This window comes from Carex rostrata, chromosome 11 (genome assembly GCF_964058835.1).
Source record: "Carex rostrata chromosome 11, lpCarRost1.2, whole genome shotgun sequence".
NCBI lineage: Eukaryota > Viridiplantae > Streptophyta > Magnoliopsida > Poales > Cyperaceae > Carex > Carex rostrata.
In genome coordinates this window covers 9,264,037-9,285,669 of record NC_135928.1, presented here as the reverse complement: position 1 = coordinate 9,285,669, position 21,633 = coordinate 9,264,037, and the positions used below count along the sequence as shown (strand labels likewise).

The 21,633-nt window shown below is 33.2% G+C and overlaps 1 long non-coding RNA gene and 1 pseudogene across 2 annotated transcripts; one reads left to right on the top strand and one right to left on the bottom strand.

Moving 5' to 3' along the window:
- Positions 1-6,840: 6,840 nt before the first annotated feature.
- LOC144561644 (uncharacterized) lies at positions 6,841-7,252 on the top strand. Its single transcript, XR_013513903.1, has 3 exons — positions 6,841-6,876; positions 6,992-7,093; positions 7,207-7,252. It is a non-coding gene; the product is annotated as an uncharacterized LOC144561644 (long non-coding RNA).
- A 6,928-nt stretch (positions 7,253-14,180) lies between these two features.
- Positions 14,181-14,878, bottom strand: LOC144561404 (anthocyanidin-3-O-glucoside rhamnosyltransferase pseudogene; annotated as a pseudogene). Its single transcript, XR_013513826.1, has 2 exons — positions 14,355-14,878; positions 14,181-14,251 (listed from the first exon to the last, which is right to left on the bottom strand). The product of XR_013513826.1 is annotated as an anthocyanidin-3-O-glucoside rhamnosyltransferase pseudogene (transcript).
- Positions 14,879-21,633: the final 6,755 nt, after the last annotated feature.

Sequence of the window (21,633 nt, the reverse complement as noted above, 5' to 3'; positions counted from 1 at the left end):
ATGTGTATATGTAAATTTGGAATTGGACTTGAATTAAAATGATTATAAATGAGCCGAAAGGTATAAAAGAATTGACGAATTGAAAGACGGCTTTTGGAAATTAAGTTTTGAGAATGTAACCGAACTAAACCAAGTAATCGTATAATATAGGTATAGGCTCAGTCGAGCCAGATTTCGCGAGGCAATTCGAGACGCCTGATCTTTAAATTAAGCGGTACGCTCGTCATAATAAGGTGCGGGATTCTTGGACTTGTTTGAAACTTTATTTTCAGGAATTAAACTGTTTATTCGTTTGTCATGTTGAATGCTTAATTGTTGCATATTCTGGAATTCATGCTGTATATTAATTCTTGCATAAATGAGAATGATTTGAATTGTTCGGTTAAGGTTAGTTGGCATGTTGGTATGGTTATTATTTGATTAGTTCTATTAATTGTTCTTGATGTGAATGAATCTGCCAGGCCGACCTGTTTAGGTGGCTGGATAAGGTGACGATGACCTATCCGTTGACCTGTGTTTATGAATTTGCCAGACCGACCTGTTTAGGTGGCTGGATAAGGTGATGCTGCTGACTTATGCGTTGACCTGTTAGAATTTGCCAGACCGACCTGTTTAGGTGGCTGGATAAGGTGACGCTGCTGACTTATGCGTTGACCTGTTAGAATTTGCCAGACCGACCTGTTTAGGTGGCTGGATAAGGTGACGCTGCTGACTTATGCGTTGACCTATTATGATTTTGCGAGACTGACCTGTATGTGTGGCTTTGATATATATTTGCTTGAGATTTAGCAAAGTTGACATGTATAGGTAACTTTGATTCCATGTGATTGCATTTGTCAAGTTGACCTGTATTGGTGACTTGTTACCGGACCTTAGGAAATGGTTAAGCCAAACAGCAATTGCAGATGGGTGTCTGATAAAGGGTCCAGCTTGGTTGGCCATCTGTAGGCGTCTGTAACCCTACAAATGTGGGTTTGATAACGGTTCAGCTCGAAAGAACATCTGTGGTTGCTACCAGTCATAATGAAATGAGTTAAGCCAAAATATATGTTGTGTTTTGAAAACCATCTTGGAAATTCCGTAAACTGTGTTTCAGGTTGATAAATTGTTGTCGAGTATTGGCATTCTGTTATTTATGATTATACATATATCTGTTTGCATTGTTATTGTTTGGGTTTCATTTTTTGAATATAGAGTTTGATTGCAAGTCCAATAATCTAAACTGTGGCAAATTTCGCACTGAGAATTTATTCTCACCCCCTCTCCCCGATTATTTTCAGGTTCATTACACGGACGCAACAAATGAGGATATTGGTAATGCATATAAAAGATCCACTGCCTTGCGTGTATATGTGACACTAGATAAATACACGCGGCAGGCTGTCAGACCCGGGGGGATTTGGGGTGTGACAATAAGAACTCTTAAATGCATTTAGAAAGTTTGCAGCCTTGTAAGCAGAAACATATTGGATAGGTGATGAAGCAGGGAAGCCAGCTGGTGCCTTCATCAAGTCTTGTATTGTTGGATTTGGTCCATGGAGCCGACGAGAGGCAGCAGCAAGGTAGGTAATACCAACAGTAGAAAATACGGAAAAGAAGAGCGTCTTAATACCTATACACAACAAAAATAATAAATATTCTGACCTATTAATGAACAAGTAGTTCGTGGAAAAATATATATATATATTTTTTAAATGAATACGACGTACAAATTAACATCAAATCGGTATTTGGTTCACATTGCAGGGTTGAATCAACTAAACTGTTTGCCGTGCCAAAATAATTTGTTAAAATATATGCCGTAAAGCGGAAGGTCGCAAGTTTGAAATCCTCATGAGAGAACTCTTTTTTAACATTAAATAGTTAAGTAGCTTGATCATTGTCTTTACTCACTACTAGAATCTGAGTTTTTTGCAAGCGTAGGACTAGTTTTTTTCAAGGTAAGGACGGCTCTTGCAAAAGAAATAACATTTCTGGAATCCTCAAACTTTTTGCAAGGCTAGTCCCTTGTAAATTGTATCACAGGGAAATGTGTGATCTGCAACCTTGTAAATATTTTCATCTTACCCTTGTAAATACATTTTGAAAGTCAGATATTATAATTAATTGAACGTCCTTGCAAATAGTCAACCCCATTCGCTTGCAAATACTTTGCCACATTTTAGATGTTATATTTTATTAAAAGTACTTGCAAATACTCAACTCCATTCGCTTGAAATACTACACCACCTGTTTATATAATATTTTATCGAAGGTCCGTGTAAATACTCCACTAGCATCATTAATTGAAGTTTTGGCTTTTCGGTTTGGTACTGGAAGCCTATCTCATCATATGAAACTTTGATTTTTGTCAAATTAAAACATAGAGGAGCATCAACGATATTGTTTCAATCATTTAGATTGATTCTGGAGTGCATATGTACCTTATGTTTTATTAGATTTTCAATTTGAGTATTTAGCAATTTTCACTGTGTAGTTCATATGCTGGTGGTTCATGATTTGATCCTTAAACTTATTATTTTTTAATATGGTTATATATTTTTATTACATAATCAGATCCCTGGCCATGTTAGGCACTTCTGGATCCAATTTCACATTTTTACATATTTTATTTATATTTTTAATTCATGAATTTGGCATGCAAGGGCATCAGTTTGTCATTTTCTGTCATTTAATTGTTAATTTTATTCTAGGCAATTGGCTACATGAAATTTGGATTTATTTTCATGAAAATATCCATTTAGACTTAATGTACTCATGTGATTTATTTCAGTTGCTTTTCTGGCTTCCCTAGCATACTGGTAAGGGGTTCAGTACCATGGCCCTTTTGTACCAGCAACAGAAAAGAAGAAGAAGAGAAAAAATTAAGAATTTTCAGAAAGTTGAATTTCAAAAATTCATTAAAAATAGTACAAAATTCATTTTTAATCAAACTTTGGGTCCAAACTGCATGGAATTGAGTCCTTTATCTGCCTGTCATGTTTATTTTGACATAATCAGAATCTTTGTCCTCTGATTTGTCAGTTTTTAGCACAAGGGCATTTTGGGTCTTTTTTATGACAGTACAAGTCCACAAGGGTCTGGCCACTGATTCCAACTGTGTAATGTAACTTGAAAAGAATGTCTATCAGTTGTACATTTAGATATATACCCATCATAATCTCTTTAATTAGATATTTACCCATTCAAAATTAAAAATTAGTTATTCCCATATAAACATATCAGTTGTACATTTTTGTTCTACAGAGAGGCTATGGTACTTCCTATCTAGACAGTATATCTTGATTTAGATATCAAAGTTTATAAGAATGAAACCAAGGTCATCATGGTTAAAAATTAGAACATCAATTGCATACCTAGAATCCTAATTCAGACTTTGCATTAGAGTTGACAATAATTCTTTACAAATCAGATTGCCAAATGCATGTAACCAGACTGTTAGTGCTGTAATTACCAAACATATTTTCACTTTAACAGTAGATTTGGCAATTAGGAAAATATACATGTCACTTTACAAATTTAAATCGATTATAAATAACATAAATTTACTAGCTTGGTTACTAACTTCAATTCTTCAATTTCTTTTTGGTTCGGGCATTTTGTCAAACACTTTAAATGCATGCATGAATGCAACAAAATTTACTCAAACTTACGAATGCACGTGATTCAGCAGGGCATTTCATCAAACACCTCGTGGCGTAGTGGAAGTGTAAGACACAAATTTAGAGAACATCACCAACCATATATAACTATCAAATCAGATGAGAAAGAAAAAATGAATACCAATTAAGCTCGGAGATTAGGCTCAGGCAGCTGTTAGAAAGCTCTCATAGCTGTTAAGAGTATACATACACTTTTTTGTTATTTCATTGAACACCCTTTGTGTGCACGTATGTCATGAACAATTAGATTAAACAAAATCAAAGACAGCGAGAGAGAGAGGCGGACTTCTCCAATAAGTTGAGATCAAGTGTGGCCTCACCTCTCGGATTGATCAATGGCAAGCCCTCCTAATTAAGTGAAAATGTGAGATCAAGTAGATGCACCGTTGTTCTCAAAAAATTAGGTGGGAATCCAAAATGGTTTGGCGGTAGCTAAAAGAGGTGGAGGGAAGTTGCCAAAATTAGGAGGGAATCCAAAATGAGGAAGGAAGTTGCCAAAATTTTGGAGGGAGCAGTGAGGATCTGTTAGCTCAAGCATATCATCAAACATCTTGACTGTGTGACTTGAAAAACTAGGAGGGAGGTCCAAAATAAGATGTGTACGTATTCTTAAGTTTTATCTTCAATTATAAAATTAATTTGTAGGACAAAGTTTTATGTTAAGTAAAATTTGTAGTAAAGTATGGATATTTGAAAATTTTCTGAAAACTTACAATAGTTAATAATAAATTAAACAAAGTTATATGAATAATAATTATATGTCATGTATGAAGGTGTAAAATTTGTGGATATTTTATAATACAAAGTTTTATCTCAAAAAACAAAATTGCATTACAAAATCTTAAATTTAACTTGTAATTTGGGAAAAAAAATAATGAAAATACAACCATAGCTTGTATTCTGGAACTATTTACAATTTTACAAATAATATGAAAAAATTCAAATAAAATTTATAGTACAAGTGGAGTAAATTTAACTTGTATTTTGGAAAAAAAATAATGAAAATACAACTATAGCTTGTATTCTGGAACTATTTACAATTTTACAAATAATATAAAAAAATTCAAATAAAATTTATAGGACAAGGAATAAATTTAACTTGTATCTTGGAAAAAAAATAATGAAAATACAACTATAACTTGTATTCTGGAACTATTTATAATTTTACAAATAATATGAAAAAATTCAAATAAAATTTATAGTACAAGTGGAATAAATTTAACTTGTATTTTAGGGAAAAAATAATGAAAATACAACTATAGCTTGTATTCTGGAACTATTTACAATTTTACAAATAATATGAAAAAATTCAAATAAAATTTATAGTACAAGTGGAGTAAATTTAACTTGTATTTTGGAAAAAAAATAATGAAAATACAACTATAGCTTGTATTCTGGAACTATTTACAATTTTACAAATAATATAAAAAAATTCAAATTTTTAACGATTTTTATTACTAAATCATATTTATAATTATTAACTTTATAGAATTTAGTCCCACTGACATGTATTAATGTTTGTCCCACTGACATGTATTAATATTTGTCAAAATATTTAGTAAAATTTAGTCAATCAACATGAAGATTCCACTTTAATTTTAGAAAATATTTTGTGATGGAAATTATATTAATGAAATTTAGGTAATAATTAATGTTATAACATGTTTATTGCTTTATTAAATAATTTTCACACATTATATTATATAGCATTACATGCATGTATATATATATGACTTACATCTTCCATGTATGAACATGAAACATAAACTCTTGTTTCATGAGTTAATGAATACGCATGGAAAGATGTCGTCTTTTAGTTGATCGGAACCGTTTAAATTAAAGAGCACTATATTTATTGTCATGCACTCAAGTTTGATCAAATTATGTATTTATTTACCCATCCATCTAGTTGATCAAAAATCGAAGCATCGTATGGCCATAAACATTTCGTGTTGGATCGAAACTCATAAGTAATAAAATTTCCAAACTTTTATATTGGTCACGTTCAATGTTCTCCCTTGATCATTTTAAAACAAACTTGGAATGATTTCATTGCAGATCGACCGTTGATTTCCCGCATGAAAATGAACGGTCTGAAAAAACTTTATTAATTTGAAGGGACATATAACGATGAAAGTTTAAAAAAAAGGTCATGTATAAGTATTATTTGACCATATAAAATATAAAAAAATAAGAATAAAAATTTTGAATTTTTTTTATACGTACTGCTGTACATACATTAGGTGGTTAGTATATATATCAAACTTCTATGCCGTCCGATGATTAAAGAATGGTCTTGATTTATTCATTTTGAATAGTTGTAGTAAAGAGTCTGTAAAACTCTGAGGTAAAATAATATTTCTGTTCAGATCCAGCGGTAGATAATACATAGGATTCTTTGATATTAGTGCATAAAGATGATCACATGGTCCGATCTAAATACAAATATTATGTTACATAAGAGTGTATGAATTTTTTATTTACCTCTAACTTTTCATTTCCTTCGTTCTCTCTGTGCACAGCCGCCTAACTTAGGTTTTTCATTTCCAGAGTTTCATCTTTCCCCCAATTTTTTCACCTTCCCTCCTATTTGATAATTTCCCTCTCATATTTCGTCACAAAATTTTCGTTCCCCGCTCAGACGCTAAACCCTTAGTCGATCCCACGCCCAGCCATTTCCTCTCAGGCCCCAATCAGCCGCGCCCCACTTCTTTTGCTCCCTTTCTTCTCTAAACCCGATTAACAAGATCTCCAGACCATCCATAGACCTTTTGCTCTCAGGCTCAAGAACTCGGCTTCTAGCTTTTTTCTCTGGCGTGATTTAGATCTTGAGTAAGGCTAGATCGAACATCCAGTCGTGTATGGTGTGAACCAACTGATTTTGTCCAAATCAGGTAGTAAGGTAGTAATTAATTTGGAAATCACTAGTTTTACATTTTTTTTGGTTTAATTTGGGTAACCCTAAATTTTCACCTATCAGAATAATTTTGAAATTGAACTAGCAATAGCTTATTTGAGTAATTTAACTCTTGCCTTGATTGATTGTTAGAAGTTTGTGTTATGGGGCTTGCTTGTTTAACTGTCAATAACTTTAGAAATCTTCACCTAGTTGAATTTCAGTTGGCCATCTTGATTTAATTTAATGACAAGTGGTCCAGATGTCATTGCTGCCTTGAGGTTTTCACCTTGTATCATAGACATATTGATAGTAGAGGTTTGCACATTTCTTATCTACAGTTAAATTAATCAAGCTTGAAAAAGATTCTTTATATTGTTGCTACATGTAGTTTTTTACAATACTAATCTTTTGTCTTAAATATGCTATACAGTGCCCTCAACAGCCGAAGGGTGATGTTAAGAGATGTGGATTCTATGTCATGAGGTTAATGCTCAAGCCAATGACTACTTATTTCACTACTTTTCCCATTAAGGTATAATAATACATTGATTCATAACCATGATCTATTTTTATCTCACTAACCACGATTAACTAAGAAATTATACAAGATACCTACATTAACTGTTTTATTATGTTTTCATGCAGTGTTCTAGATCTTCTGGGCTGCATTCAGATGAAAGCCTTCATGATGTAAGTCAATTGTGGTCTCAAGTTTTTCATGAGAGAATGTGAACCAATTTGTACCAGTATATGATTGCATACGATGTTCCATTCATTTATTGTAGTTTTTTTTTCTCTGGACTTTGTTTTCGGTTTCCCGTTTGGGAGTTAGAGGTTTGGGCCCTTGGCGGATCAAGTAGAATGGCTGGTAAAGAAGCTCCCAAGTACTTACTATATCCTCTTATTTTCCTATATGTATTTCTAATTTTCTATAGTAAAATTGGTACATGGAGAAGGTGAACCAAGTCTTTGTAGGTTATTTTTTATTAGTGATCAGGGATAGAGCAAAAAATGTTATTGCATTTTTGAGTCCCCTGCATGGCCAAGTTAGAGCTGTTCCTTAATTCTTATTTCCCAAATTAGGATCTGATTTGGTGACATTAGATCGGAAAACAGTTAGAAATTAGAAATTTGAATAGGGTAGATTGATTGTTCAAGTGATATATTTGGGAGCTGACTTTTTTACTTGGAACTTTGTTATGTGGCCACAAAACTAATAAAGATAATTGTATTATGCCAGAGAGCCGCAAGTGGCAGCAACAACGTGCACTCGATCGGAGGAGCCTAGGGCCAGAGATGACAAAGACCGGTAATGCTCGTCATATACTGTAAAAATATACTCCTTGTTTCTAATTTTAGTATAAGATTTCGACACAAGCGACTCTTCACATACTTGTATAGTTGGATGGTTAATTTATGAATTTGCATAATACTTTGGTTATACTTTAGAAATTTCCAGGAAGTTTTGATATAGTGAATTGAAGCAAGGCATCTTTGTTGGAAATCTAACAATTTTTCTCAAACAAATGCATGCACAAGATTTGAAAGAAAATATGATGTTGCTTTTATTACATGCTACTACCCACACTCCCATGCACTAAATGGAGCTTTTGACAAAATAAGCAGCAGGAAGCAAGTACTACTACTAGTACTTACAAAGAGATGAATTAGGGTGTATTTTTAGTATATATAGAAGTTTCTTTTAGTACTTTTGTTGTAATATTTTTTGATATTTTGATACAATGTATGATGATTATACTATGTAGATTAATGCTTATTATATGTTTTATCTTTATATTTCAATGTGTTCATATAAATTCGGTTCAATGGGAAATGAGGAATATAAAATTTATCAGGTTAGTACCAAAATGGTACAGGGAGGGAGGATTGTAGAATTAGGGAATATGTTGATATGTTGCAATAATTATGGTTATTATTTGTGTTTTGGTATATAAATGCAAATATTAAGAATTGCAAGCATGAAAAAAGTATCATTGCTGGCCTTGCTAATAGTCAGGTGGGACCCACTTGTGTTAGCCTTGCATAGAGTCAAGTAGGACCCACATTTTCCAACCTTGCAAATAGTCAGGTGGGACCCACCTTCGCTTCCCTGGCAAATACTCCAAACTGGGCCAACTCTGAAAGTATTTTCATGCGTAGTTGTTGCAAGGCAAATCTCTTGCAAAAGGTCAGAACAGCGTATTTCCAAGGGAGGCCTTGCAAATACTGAGTATTTGTGACGAATGCAGTTCCAAGGGTACATTTGCAAGCGTATCTCCTTGAAAATAGCCTTTTTGGGCTTGTTGCAAGCGTATCTCCTTGCAAAAGGCCATTTTCCTTGTCATGTAAAAAAATCAGATTCTAGTAGTGACTAAAAAGAAAAAAATAGAAGCCACAAAGGAGCACACAACTAGATTATTTGTCACACCCCCGATCCGGAGGTGCGACGATTATTATCGCGTCTATTTACCATTCCATTTACTCAACACAAGGCATGGATCTTTTTATGCATTGCCAATAGCATCCATTATTTTTGCCACATCCCAATTTATTTACAAAAATTATCTGACATTTTTATAGTGGATGATGCTAGAGATATACTCTATGCACCTTGTCAGATATAATAAACCCAAATCTCATACCTTTAGGTGGCCCTGCTGTCAATTACCCAGAAGCGCTCTTTATCTTCGTATAATAAACCTGTAACCCACAAGGGGAAACGAGTTAGAAATAATAAATTATTTCTCAGTGCTGATTGCCACTCAGATTATTGGATTCGAAGGAAATCCATATTCAGAATGAAATCACCGCACGAGAAATAAACAGTTCATTTCATAATGACGAATGCAATGCTCAATAACAGTATCCAATTGAACAACAACAATTATATAAATAAATCAGAGCTCTAAGAATCTTATCAGAATAAATGGTTTGGGTCAAAATCTTTTAATACTTTAAGTATGGTAACGTTTGGAACCTAATCTTTATAACCACTAAGTCTGGTAACGTTTGGTTTCTTAACTTTACAATTTCTAGTCTGGTAACACTGATAGATACTATAACATGTATCTGTTGTGTCAAGACTTATACCGTTCTATCTATCCCGACACTTGATTAACGGAAACAATATGGAATCAATATCACAATACTGTCATTATCGGAAAGAAAATCAATGATAAGACAGTTACCACAGTTCATTATGCGCATAAGGGTCCTGGAGTAAAATCTAGTAGCTAGCTAGACTTTACGTATAATAATCTTTTTTCTCCACTATATGGAGGTTCAAGGATTTCAGTATTCAATATTCATTCAATTCAATCACTGTGGTCTCAATCAATCATTTGCAATAAGAATCAACCGATCGATAAACAATATCAACATGACAGTCAACAGACTTACCTGTAATTCAGTTTCAGTTGTATTGGGCTATGCATATGATGCAACAGTTCAACCAATGCAGTAAATCAAATATGCAAAATGCACAGCGAGTTACGATTTAATTCCTAATTATGAATCTCAGACTAATCCAATAACCTCGCACTTGATATTGTAGGGCAATCTAGCGAGATCACCAACCGTCTGTTTTTTCTGGAAATTATATCTCCTTTGTCTCTTTCATAGTTACACCTATTTTAAAATAATAATTATTTTCTAATCAATACTGATAATTATTTTAGTTCAATATTAAGGAATAATGCACACATGATTCATAAGATCAATCCAGTTGCCAACAACAAGTTCAAAGGAGAACCAGAACAAAATTTAGGCTTATGGAAAATTGCACATTAGCTCTTCTGACATGGGTTTATTATTAACATCTATATATGAGAAAACAATCTTACATGATTTAGAACAATCACAAACAAATCCTTCATAATTAAATTAATTTCAGCTAGATTTGTTGTCCAACAGTGCACAGTCCATTCAATCAAATCAATTTCCTAATGTCCAAGTCCAATGTCCAATTCACCACTTTAATTAAAATCTTACTAAGACCAGTCATGACTTAACATTTTACATTATCCCCTTTAGTCCCTCTAACTAGCTTCAGTTACGTACCAACTCAAAGGAATTTTATTTAATTAAACCTTTCATTTTATACATCTTTTATAATCAAGCCTTGAGAGTCATATATCATGAGTATACAAATACTCATAATAGATTGGCACCAAGAAGTACCGACTTTTATAATTCATCCATAACGCTCAACCACTTAAACCATTTATTGACAATGAATTAGCCCACTAGAAAATAATAATGATACCTGATAAGACAGTTTGAGCTCGGCACCGAAAGGTACAAGTTAGGGTTTGAGCTCTAAATGGGAAACGAGGAATTCAACCAAATTAATAATCTCTATAGTTCTTGGAGTTTGCAAGCCAAGGTCGCAAATACAAATACAACAGAAAGCTTAATCATCACCAACCACATGACCAATATAAAAAGTGGAGATTAATTACCCAATAACCACGCATCTCACGAAGCATACCATGGCCAGACCATAGTTGTCATTAGTGGCGGACACAAACTCTAACCCTCACAGCTCCTTCACGCAAATAACAGAAGAGTGCAAGAGAGATATAGAAACCCTATGGTACTTGACGAAGAGAGAAAAAGAAGAACAAACAGGAATGTTCCAGGAAGTGAAGAAAAAGGGGTACGTAGATGAAGAGATAAAATTGGGTCCGTGGGTCCCACTTGCCAAATAAATAATTCATTCTCCCTATTGAACCTTTGACTTTCCAATTTCATAAAGCAACCCAATTAATTGGATGAATAGTTAAAGATGGAGAAAAACAAAATACGGGACCTATATTTCATATTAAGATTTTGATATATATTAACTAACTTAAAAATTATTATACAATCTATTTCTTTATAATTTATTCTTGATTTCCTACAATTTATACAATTCTACAGATTACAGAATTTCTAAATTCATAGCATATGTATTTATATACATTTTTATAACAAATTTTAAATAATCAATTTTATAGTAATTCAATCTTAAGTAATTTAATTATGTCAAGTCTGTTTAGAAAAATGATATTTCACTGTAACTGTTATTTATTTCACTGAAAAACACATATAGATATTTTCTATGTTATTTTGAATTATTAATTTTATAAGCTCATTTGCAGAGTGTTACATTATTACAACCCAATTTTCCAAAGTTGTTATTCTTACGAAAGTTTCGATCCTTCATCTATATTGGAGATATTTCTGCATTGTCACTTAATCATATATATACAGAACTCTTATTGTTATCCAATTATGTATTAATATCTATACAGATCTACTATTTTGTATTCAAATATGTGATCTTTCACACAAAGAATACGGCCGGTACCATCTTTATCTACTATATCGAAGACTGATTTTCTATAAAATTATTGTTGGAAAAGGATTTGAGTACATCTGAAAGGGATTTGAGTACATCTGAATTATATATAGTTCAGACATGGAGAATTTTATGGTCCATTCACAATTTCAAATGCCTATTCGGCTGAAATTATGATTCTGCTTTGGTCCGTTTTGATACTTGTTCTAGCGCATCTCAAAAGCCCTCTACTGAGCCAAGTGCGCGGAAGCAATTATGCATATAGTTATGTCGAAAAAATGTCACACCCGAATTTTTTAACCATATAACAGTATCTTCGTAACGAAAAATAAATTAACAAAACGGAGTCAACTACAAAATTAGTAACTGATTATTGAACGACACGTTACTCTATAATTAATTTAGTTTAACAACAATTTAAATAGGTCAGATTAATCCACACAAATATACATCACTTGTGTCTACGTTATCTGTAAAACAAGTCGCACAATATTAACACATTTGGAATATCTGCCACTTGAAACTTCCACATTCTCAAACACACTATGAATCCATTCCAGAGGCAATTCTCACATTCTCATAACACAATCTCATCACATCACAAATCAAATCCAACATCAGACCTACTATCCCATTAAATATGTCATTATAATTCAATACCCAATTCAAATATCCAAAGTAACCATATAAATCGAAAATATAGATTATAAAGTTTGGTTACTTGATAGCGAAATATTCGAAGTTTCAAATTGGATTGCAATTACAGTTCAGAATCACTGTGCTGTGGCCGGAATTGAAATCGTGTATTGAAATCAAATATCAAGATATTTATCACAATACCTTTTCTTATATTTTCTCAAATTTTTCGGGTTATTACAAAAAAATATAATGTTGTTTTCCTGGTCCGGACATAGTTGAAATTTATAAGGAAAATTTACACTTGTTGGAATAAAAATTTAGAAATGTGGGTATTAAAGAAATTAATTAAAATTAATTAAAATATAATGTTTGTTTTTTATCAAGCAAGACTATTAGAAGAATCATAATGTTAACCAAGTCAACAAGAGCAAACAAGATTTTATCATGTCAAACTGGAGCAAGAAAGATTGAAGTAAAGATTGAATCAATGAAATACAATATGGGACGCCAATAATAATAACTCCGGAATATATTATATTATCTGGAATTTAATAGGCGATGCGTATAAACTCACTGAGCAATATTTCTAATTATCATTTTTTTAATGTTTAAGGGATAAACTATAAATTTAATTAACAGGACATAATTTTCTTTCCTGCAATTTCATCAAGGAAAAATTTATTAAATGAAGAAAGAAAAAATATTTAAAAATAAGGTTTCTTTATTATTCTCGGATGATATGGAGGCGAATCACAGAAAATCAAGATTTTTTTTTTGTTTCTACTCGGATACAAATTAAACAGAGAGACACAGAACCTCTCATTTTGATAATTGACGGAATCGGATTAGAAACTCACATTTAAAAAAAAATAACTTGTTTGATCTTGTCAAAATTATGTAGCTCAATATATTACACTCAAATAGTCAATTAATATAATAAATCCAAACATTTAAATCTAATAAGGTAGACAATATTTTTTTTCTCACATAGTGTAAAAGAGCAAATACGAATAAAATATTACATATTGGATTAACAATAAATTTAAAATCAATATCAATATTTTTTTACAACTATATTATATAAAATTACAATTTAGATCACACTTGCTTATTCCCTTGTATTTTACAGAAAAATTAGAAATGTTCCATACATATAAAATTAAATACGTTACACTTACAAGTTACAACTAATATTTTTTTGCAATAAAAAAAACTCTCATTTTATAAATAAAAAGAATCTATTTTTTTTTTGTATAGAAAACTAATTTGCTCATAAATTAAGAATAGGTCAGTTTAAAAGGTTAATTTAATTAAAGGTTAAGTAACATGGGTTTAAATGGAAGGGTCCCACTGTCATAAGTTCCTTCTTTTCTTTCTCTTTTCACTTTTATATTCCCAATCTGTGCTTTCTTTGATATCCAGACTAAAATTGAGATAAATCTAACCGTAATATAGCCAAAAATCAGTAAAATATGTGATATATCGATCAAAATCGTAACATATTTAAGCTGATTGTTCCAATTCGGTCTCAATTTTGCCGGTTTTCTATACATAAAATCGGCTCGGCCCCAGTTGATTCTGATCCGACTTGGCCGAGTCAACTCTGAATCGGCCGAGTTTCAGAAAGATGATTTTTGGATTAACCCTTAGATTTGTTAGTACAGATTTGGATTAACTCGGAAAGATCATTTTTGGAAACACAGCATGTAACTGGAACCATAAACAAACACGACACTACACTTAACCTAAGATACTAATATTAACTGATGCAAAAATATTTTTTTCCATTAGTTAAAAATAAGTTTAACCATACCGAGGGGCTTAGCGAGCGATGGCAACCACCCTTGAGCAAAGTCAATTATGACAATATCTGGCCTTGTGCGCATCAGGATATCTTCAACTTGAGACTTTGTCAAGTCAAGAGCGATCTTTAACAGATCAGCACCCTCAGCTGTTACCTCAGCAGTACTCTCAGTTCCAGAAGGAAGGCCAGGGACATGGGGAAGGTCTATAGGTAGTATAGAGATGAGCGGGGTGGACGGAAGGAGGGTCACGATACGTGGCACATTTCCTTTGGTTATGATAAAGGTCACTTGTATAGTACTTCCGGCAACTGCGATGATCTTGCGAGCCAACTGGATGAACGGGTTGATGTGACCATATGCGAGCCATGGAAACATTATAATATGCATGGTGGTTTCATGGCTGGTTGCGGTGGCGACGGTGGAAAGGGAATTGGCAATAGGAGGAGAGGTTTCATTTTCCATTTTTTATTTTAGGAGTTCCCCTGTAACTGTAAGATGGAGCAAGGAGAGAGAATGGAAGTCCAAAGCCAACATTCATCAAATTTAAATAATAACATCAAATAATAACATTGAAGCTTAAAAACAAATGATCTATTTAGTAAGAAATTAGGAACCAAGAAATTGTGTATCCCATCTTTGGTAGTAAATAATATTGTAATGACGAAAAATCAAACTTTTAAACTTTTAATATTTATAAGAAAATAAGAAATTGCGAAATTGCTATTTCTTCGAGGGTGAGTAAAAAAACATCAAGATGCTTTCATTGAGGGCTAGAGTGGAAAAAACGTGCTATGTCGTGTCGTGCTCTGATCAAGTTAATTTTTCACTTGCCATATTGTACTGTGACTAAAATATCAAGGGGTGGTCATGGCACGCGAATGATTACGTCACGTGAATCACCCCATACCCAAACGTGCCTCGTGTGACTCGTGTGTATACAAATTTGGCCCCTGTTTATATCTTCAAAAAATTGTATTCATATTATGGCAACTCTTTTGTGCATTTTCAAAACAGATCGACACCGAGTTCAACTTATCATTTATGCTATTTAAAATTAGGTTTGGCCGATATGTTGTCCGATATGTTGTCCATGTGTGAATATCATTTATGATATATTGTCCGATATGTTGTCAATATGTTGTCAATATCACGTGGTTTGGCCGATATGTTGTCAATATCATAAATGATATTTACCACCACCAAACTTTATCATTTATTTTTCTTAATAGCTAAAGAGGGAGTCTCCTCATAGACATTACTTCAATTGTGCTATATGGTGTCTTTTAAGTTGTGCATCACGTGCCTACATTAGGGAAAACAGAACATGTTGGGATATTGAACAGATGCTATAATTCACAAGCGCATCTACTAAATATAATGAAAAATAAGTCATTTCTACACTTGGTCATTGTTTAGTATATTCAGCACAAATTCTTCTTGTATAAAAAGGAGGAAATATGCACAGTTTTAGTCATGTTTAGCACATATTCCACACAAATTCTTCTTGTAAATAATAATATATTTCTTATCCTTCATAATTTTTTATTAAGTTTCTTCAATTTTCAATCATGGTTTTCGCCAAAAATCACCAGACCGGTCTCAAAGGAATTTACTGAAGAAATTAGATAAAGCATTATTTTCATCATTAATTATTTGTACTTTCTACCCGGCGTACAAGATATTTAAAATTAGGTAGTAGGTACAGCATTATATGGACCACTAATTAAAGCCAACAGAAAAATTAAGACACTTCCCAAGCATTTAATAATATTTAAATACAGTATTCAATGGCAGGGTTAGTGATTGTATTTCTTTCTCATATAACTCATCTTTGGTGTGCAGAAGGCTTTGCAGTGACAAAGCCTGGCTGCAGATTAAAGTTTTGCGGATGGTGATGTATCGTTTCCATTCGTGCTGACCCTCACTGTTATCTAGGAGGAGTTCAGCTCACCTGTCAGCAAAATTCAACAGATGACAGCTACAAGCTTCTTAGTGGTAATGTTGAGGTGCTGAGGACTGGTCAAGCAAGAATGAACAACCCAATCTGTTGGCAGTGTTTCAAGAACACAACAGGAAACATCACATGGCACACAAGGTACTTAAACTACATATTTACACCATGCAGAATCTCACATCTTCACAATAAGTTCGTGGAAATTGGATGCACACACTTGCTTACAGCAATACTTTGTTGGGTTATACAGAAATCACGAGTACCGAAGCGAACAGGTTGTGAGCCAGTCTGTTATAGTCAAGATAGCCTAACTGATGGCTCATGCTCTGGTATGGGTTGTTGTGAAACTCCTGTTCCACCAAGGATTAATTACTACGAGGTTGCATTTGGTAAAAACTTTAATAGTTCAACTGTATCAGACTTTAGCTGTTGTAACTATGCAGTAGTAATGGAGACTAACAAATTCACATTCGGTACTTCTTATGTTACCGATTATGACTTCTGTAAAACTTACAATGGCTGGGTGCCTGTTTTGATGGATTGGTTCATTGAAAATGTGACATGTGAAGTAGCCCATCGCAATACAAGCAGCTATGCATAACCAGAGAGGTTCTCATTGCCGCAGTACAGGTACTGGGTGCTACATCCAGATGTTCTATGGCATATCTCGTGCCAGCAGTCATCTTGCCTCATTAGTGACAGTAAGTACAGACAATTTTATCTCGTGCCGCAGTACAGTACAGACTAAACCATGTAGAGTACACATTGTATTTTCAGGAGCATTTTAAATGATTTGTTAAATTTACTAAACATATCGCAATAGTGAAGATCGATATTATGAACTAATTATTACCTAGTTCATCATTACCAATCAACTCTCTGGATAGATATACTTTAACAATTATCTTATGTCTATTTGTACAATATATTTTGTAGATATTGATGAATGTGCCAATAAGAACCAGAGTTCCAAGAAGTGCCACAATTTACCTGGCACATATAAATGCTCTTCCGATTCAACTTTTTTTTAATATTATATATTTTTTTGTTTCCATCCATTCAATTTCTTGTAGAAATTAATAGAAATATATAATAAAGTTAAAATTGTCTAAAATTACAAAGATTATGGGAAAAATAGAGTGTGGCTATATTCCCCTGAAACCAAATTGCAATATTTCTAGATTAAATGCAGTGAATCACTTATGAGAACATAAGGTGACTTTCTCATTGTCTGAAGAACTTTTTGAAACAATAAGTGTATGAATTAGTAAACAAAAATGAGTTTAATCAATGTAAAAGGAATAATTAGCAATTGAGCTTCAAACTAATTATACACTGATTTATACTATTGTAGGAATCGGTGCTGGCATTTGCTGCTAGTATTTCTTGGGTTTTGCATGTATGTGGCAATTGAAATTGAAAGAAGAAAGCTTTCTGAAGTCAAAGAGAAGTACTGTGAACAGCATGGTGGATGGATTTTGTTAGAGGAGATTAAATCAAATCTGGGGTTCAGTTTCAATTTTTTTTTTTTTTTTTTTTTCTAACAAGTAGAACAAGCAATAAACAATTTTGATAGTTCAAATATCATTGGTCAGGGAGGCAGGGTACAGTATATAAAGGTAATGTCAAAGATCAACTGGTTGCCATTAAAAAATGTAAGATCTTGGTTGCTCCCTAGAGGTTGAAGATCCAAATTCCAATGTTAGTGTACCAATTCATCTCATTTAATTTGGGACTTTATTTCACTATATACATGATAAAAAAACACAGATCTTCCATTACACTGGAAACCCGTCTAAGGGCTGCCCATGAATCAGTAGAAGCACTTTCCTGTGCTACTTGTGCTAGTCGGCATCACCACCAATCTTTCTTGGCGATTTCTCTCTGCTATGAAAGAGAACAAAATGGCTTGATGCAGCCCAAATGGCTTGTAGTGTTTTTACGTTTCTTTTTTTTTGTATTGCGGGTGGTTTAATGACAGAGAAACTGATACATCAACAACAAGAAAGAAAAATCAAAGTATTCCTCAAGACATGGAAAATTTAAGTTTTCGTTTTACTAGAATTCAAAGTTGAGGCTCAATTGCATAATCGAGGACTTTACCGGAATCCAGTTTCTAACGCTCTAGGTTCCATCAATATATGATATTTTTTAGATTTGTTGAAGACATTTTGGATCGGACTCCTTGATTGTCTGTGGCTTAGAATCTTACAGAAAATTTGAAAATTATGCGAATTGAAAAACAAAAATTAAATATTGGATCGGGATGATTGAATCTGTTCTAAATGTTGGGGCTGCGAGCGTTGGTCCTAATATTTATATAAATATTGTCAATTATAATTTTTTTTCTATTTTCGGAATGTCTTATTTTATTAATTTCTGTGATAAAAATATCCGCAAGACGTGTCCACTCCACACTATTCTTGTCCAGAATTCGTTGCGCTAGTCGTGCGGCAACTGTGTTGAAAAATATAAAAGTTATTCGACAAACACCACAAAAATATGCAGAGATTGAGAATTAGAACTAGGGTTTTCTTAAGTTCACTAAGCTCTCTGGTGAACTTAAGTTTGAAATCCATAAAATCAGTTTTAAATGACGAATTTGAATCAATGAAATCTACTTACTTTACAAGTGATGCATCTGCATGTAAAAAAAAATAATTTTGCATAGAGACTAGTGATAAAAAAAGTTCAAAAAATGAATCCATTAAAACTAATTTATTAACCTTCTAATTTTAACAGCTTGATTTTATACTAGATTAATCTGAATGTTTAAATTTTTCACATGTAGACATATCACTTGTAAAGTACACGGATTTCAACAATTCAAATTCATAATTAATTTGAAGTCTATTTAACAGATTTTAGACTTGAATTCATGAAGGGACTGATGAACTTAAGAACACCCTAGTTCTACTCGAGATTGAGCACATCCATCTTCTAGTCAAAAAGCAAGCTGAGATATCTCATATTTTGCGTGACTTTTTTTTGGCAAAATCTCAACCGTTCAAATACATTCTGCACGAATCTCAAAGCTCAAATATAGTGGCCTCTTGCACTACTTTAGTTAAATGGCCTAAATTACCGTCTGATACGCATTACGATGTGTGCCACTCTGCTTTAATTTCATACGTACAGATTTTAATACACATCAAACGATTTTGAAGTTCGTTGGATTCAACAGTAGACATCGGACCTATTCCGTTCTCATTCCCAAATAGACACCTGGCCTCCTGCGCTATCTCCGAATAGGCATCGAACACGTCGGTCACACAAAGTATGAGATATCTAAAAGATACGCGGTCAGCCACAGTCTTGGTTCTGAGATCCTAGATTTGATACAATGTTTGATCCATGCTTCGATTTTCTAATAAGGCACACTACAATCCGATATATATTGATTGGCCCAAAACTTGCGTCAATAGTTGTGTTTGAATGTCAAAAAATGCAATTCTCAAAAAGGAAATTTGCTCTTCATGTCTTTTCTTTGAAGTCTCTGTATTCTTCAAACGACAGCCATCGCGAGCTCAAAATTAATACCGTATCTTCTATCGAAAAATAGGTTCAAATCCAATTTTCGGACCTATCCAGACAAAAAATTGGGTGAATCAGTCGATTCACACTAATTCCTTGGATTTTAACTTGAAACATTGTATGTACCCCGAGGCGGCCGGGCCCGTTGTCAGCCGATCCAACTTGGCCGTTTTCACAGACTGTGTGTCTAAATATATGAGTTCATAATAACTTGTAAATGCATGTGTTTGTTTTAAATTAATATATTGTTGTTAATTGTTTTAAAAATCGTAATGAAAACAAAAAAAAATTGTGAGCTTTGATCCTCTGTGCTTACCCGTAGTTTTTATTTGTTACACCTTTTTGACTTGAAGATCAAATCCTACTCAAGCCTTCTCCTAAAGACGGTTAAGATCGAATTGATTCGAGAGGCAGCACTGTGGTGGCAGCGTATGACAACTTGTGTGTACTTGTTATTTCTACAATAACCACACCACATGTGTAGAGTACATTGAGACATATAGGACACATCAATTGAATATTCCTCTCTTCCATGATTCACATAAAATAGACGTAATAATTAAAATTTAATCGTTAAATTTTCGCTGGTCAAATATTTTTGTTGACAGACTTTGTTCTCTCAATCAGAAAATTCGAGTGGTGCATATAAATTAAAGAAGAGAAGAGTTCAAATGTCTTTATTTTTTATATCTTTATTATGTCTTCATTTTTATAAACTTTAATAATTTGAAATTTAAAAGTAAAATTTGAAGTGAGCGCGTTCTTCTAGTCTCCAACCGATGAAGCACTTTTCCTATGCTACTTGTGCTACATGGCATCGCCACCAATCTTCCACAGAGACATCAAGTTTTCAACCGATGAATCTCAATTTTCCACGCTTGTGCAAGGAAAATGTGGGTACCTAGACCAAGAATACTTGCAGTCATGCCAATTAACTGACAAGAGTGACGTGTACAGCTTTGGTGCAGTTCATCTAGAACCTCTTACCAGTAAACCAGTAATTGATTTTGATGCTTCAGAGGAAAAATAGGTCTTTCGTGGCAATTTCTCTCTGCTATGAAAGAGAACAAAATGGCTTGATGCAGCCCAAATGGCTTATGGGGTTTTTACCTTTCTTTTCCTTGGTGTGTTTTTTGGGATTTCCATTAATTTATTTTTCCTTGGTGGTTTAATGACAAAGAAACTGAAGAAAAATTAAAGTATTCTTCAAGACATGGAAAACTTAAGTTTTCGTGTTACTAGAATTCAAAGTTGAGGCTCAATTGCATAATTGTGGACTTTACCGGAATCCAGTTTCTAACGCTCCCATAGGTTCCATCAATATATGAGATTTTTCAGATTTGTTGAAGACATACTTCTATAAATTCTTGTCCCTCGTCAAAGATATATCAAGTACTTAAAGATTGCAATGTTTATGCTAATTAAGTTAAATTTGCCGGTTTTAATTTTTCATTTTCTGGTGAAAATATTTCTTCTTCTTCTACTATCCTAAAATTATTCCTTTTGGATAGGACTCCTTGATTGTCTGTGGCTTAGAATCTTACAGCAAATTTGAAAATTATGCGAAATGAAAAAAAAAATTTAATATTAGATCGGGATCATTGAATCTGATCTAAATGTTTGAATTGCGAGCGTTGGTCCTAATATTTATATAGATATTCTAAATCATACTTTTTTTCTATTTTCGGAATTTCTTATTTTATTAATTTCTATAATAAAAATATCCGCAAGAGGTGTCCACTCCACACTATTCTTGTCCAGAATGTGTTGTGCTAGATCTTGTGCAGCAACTGTGTTGA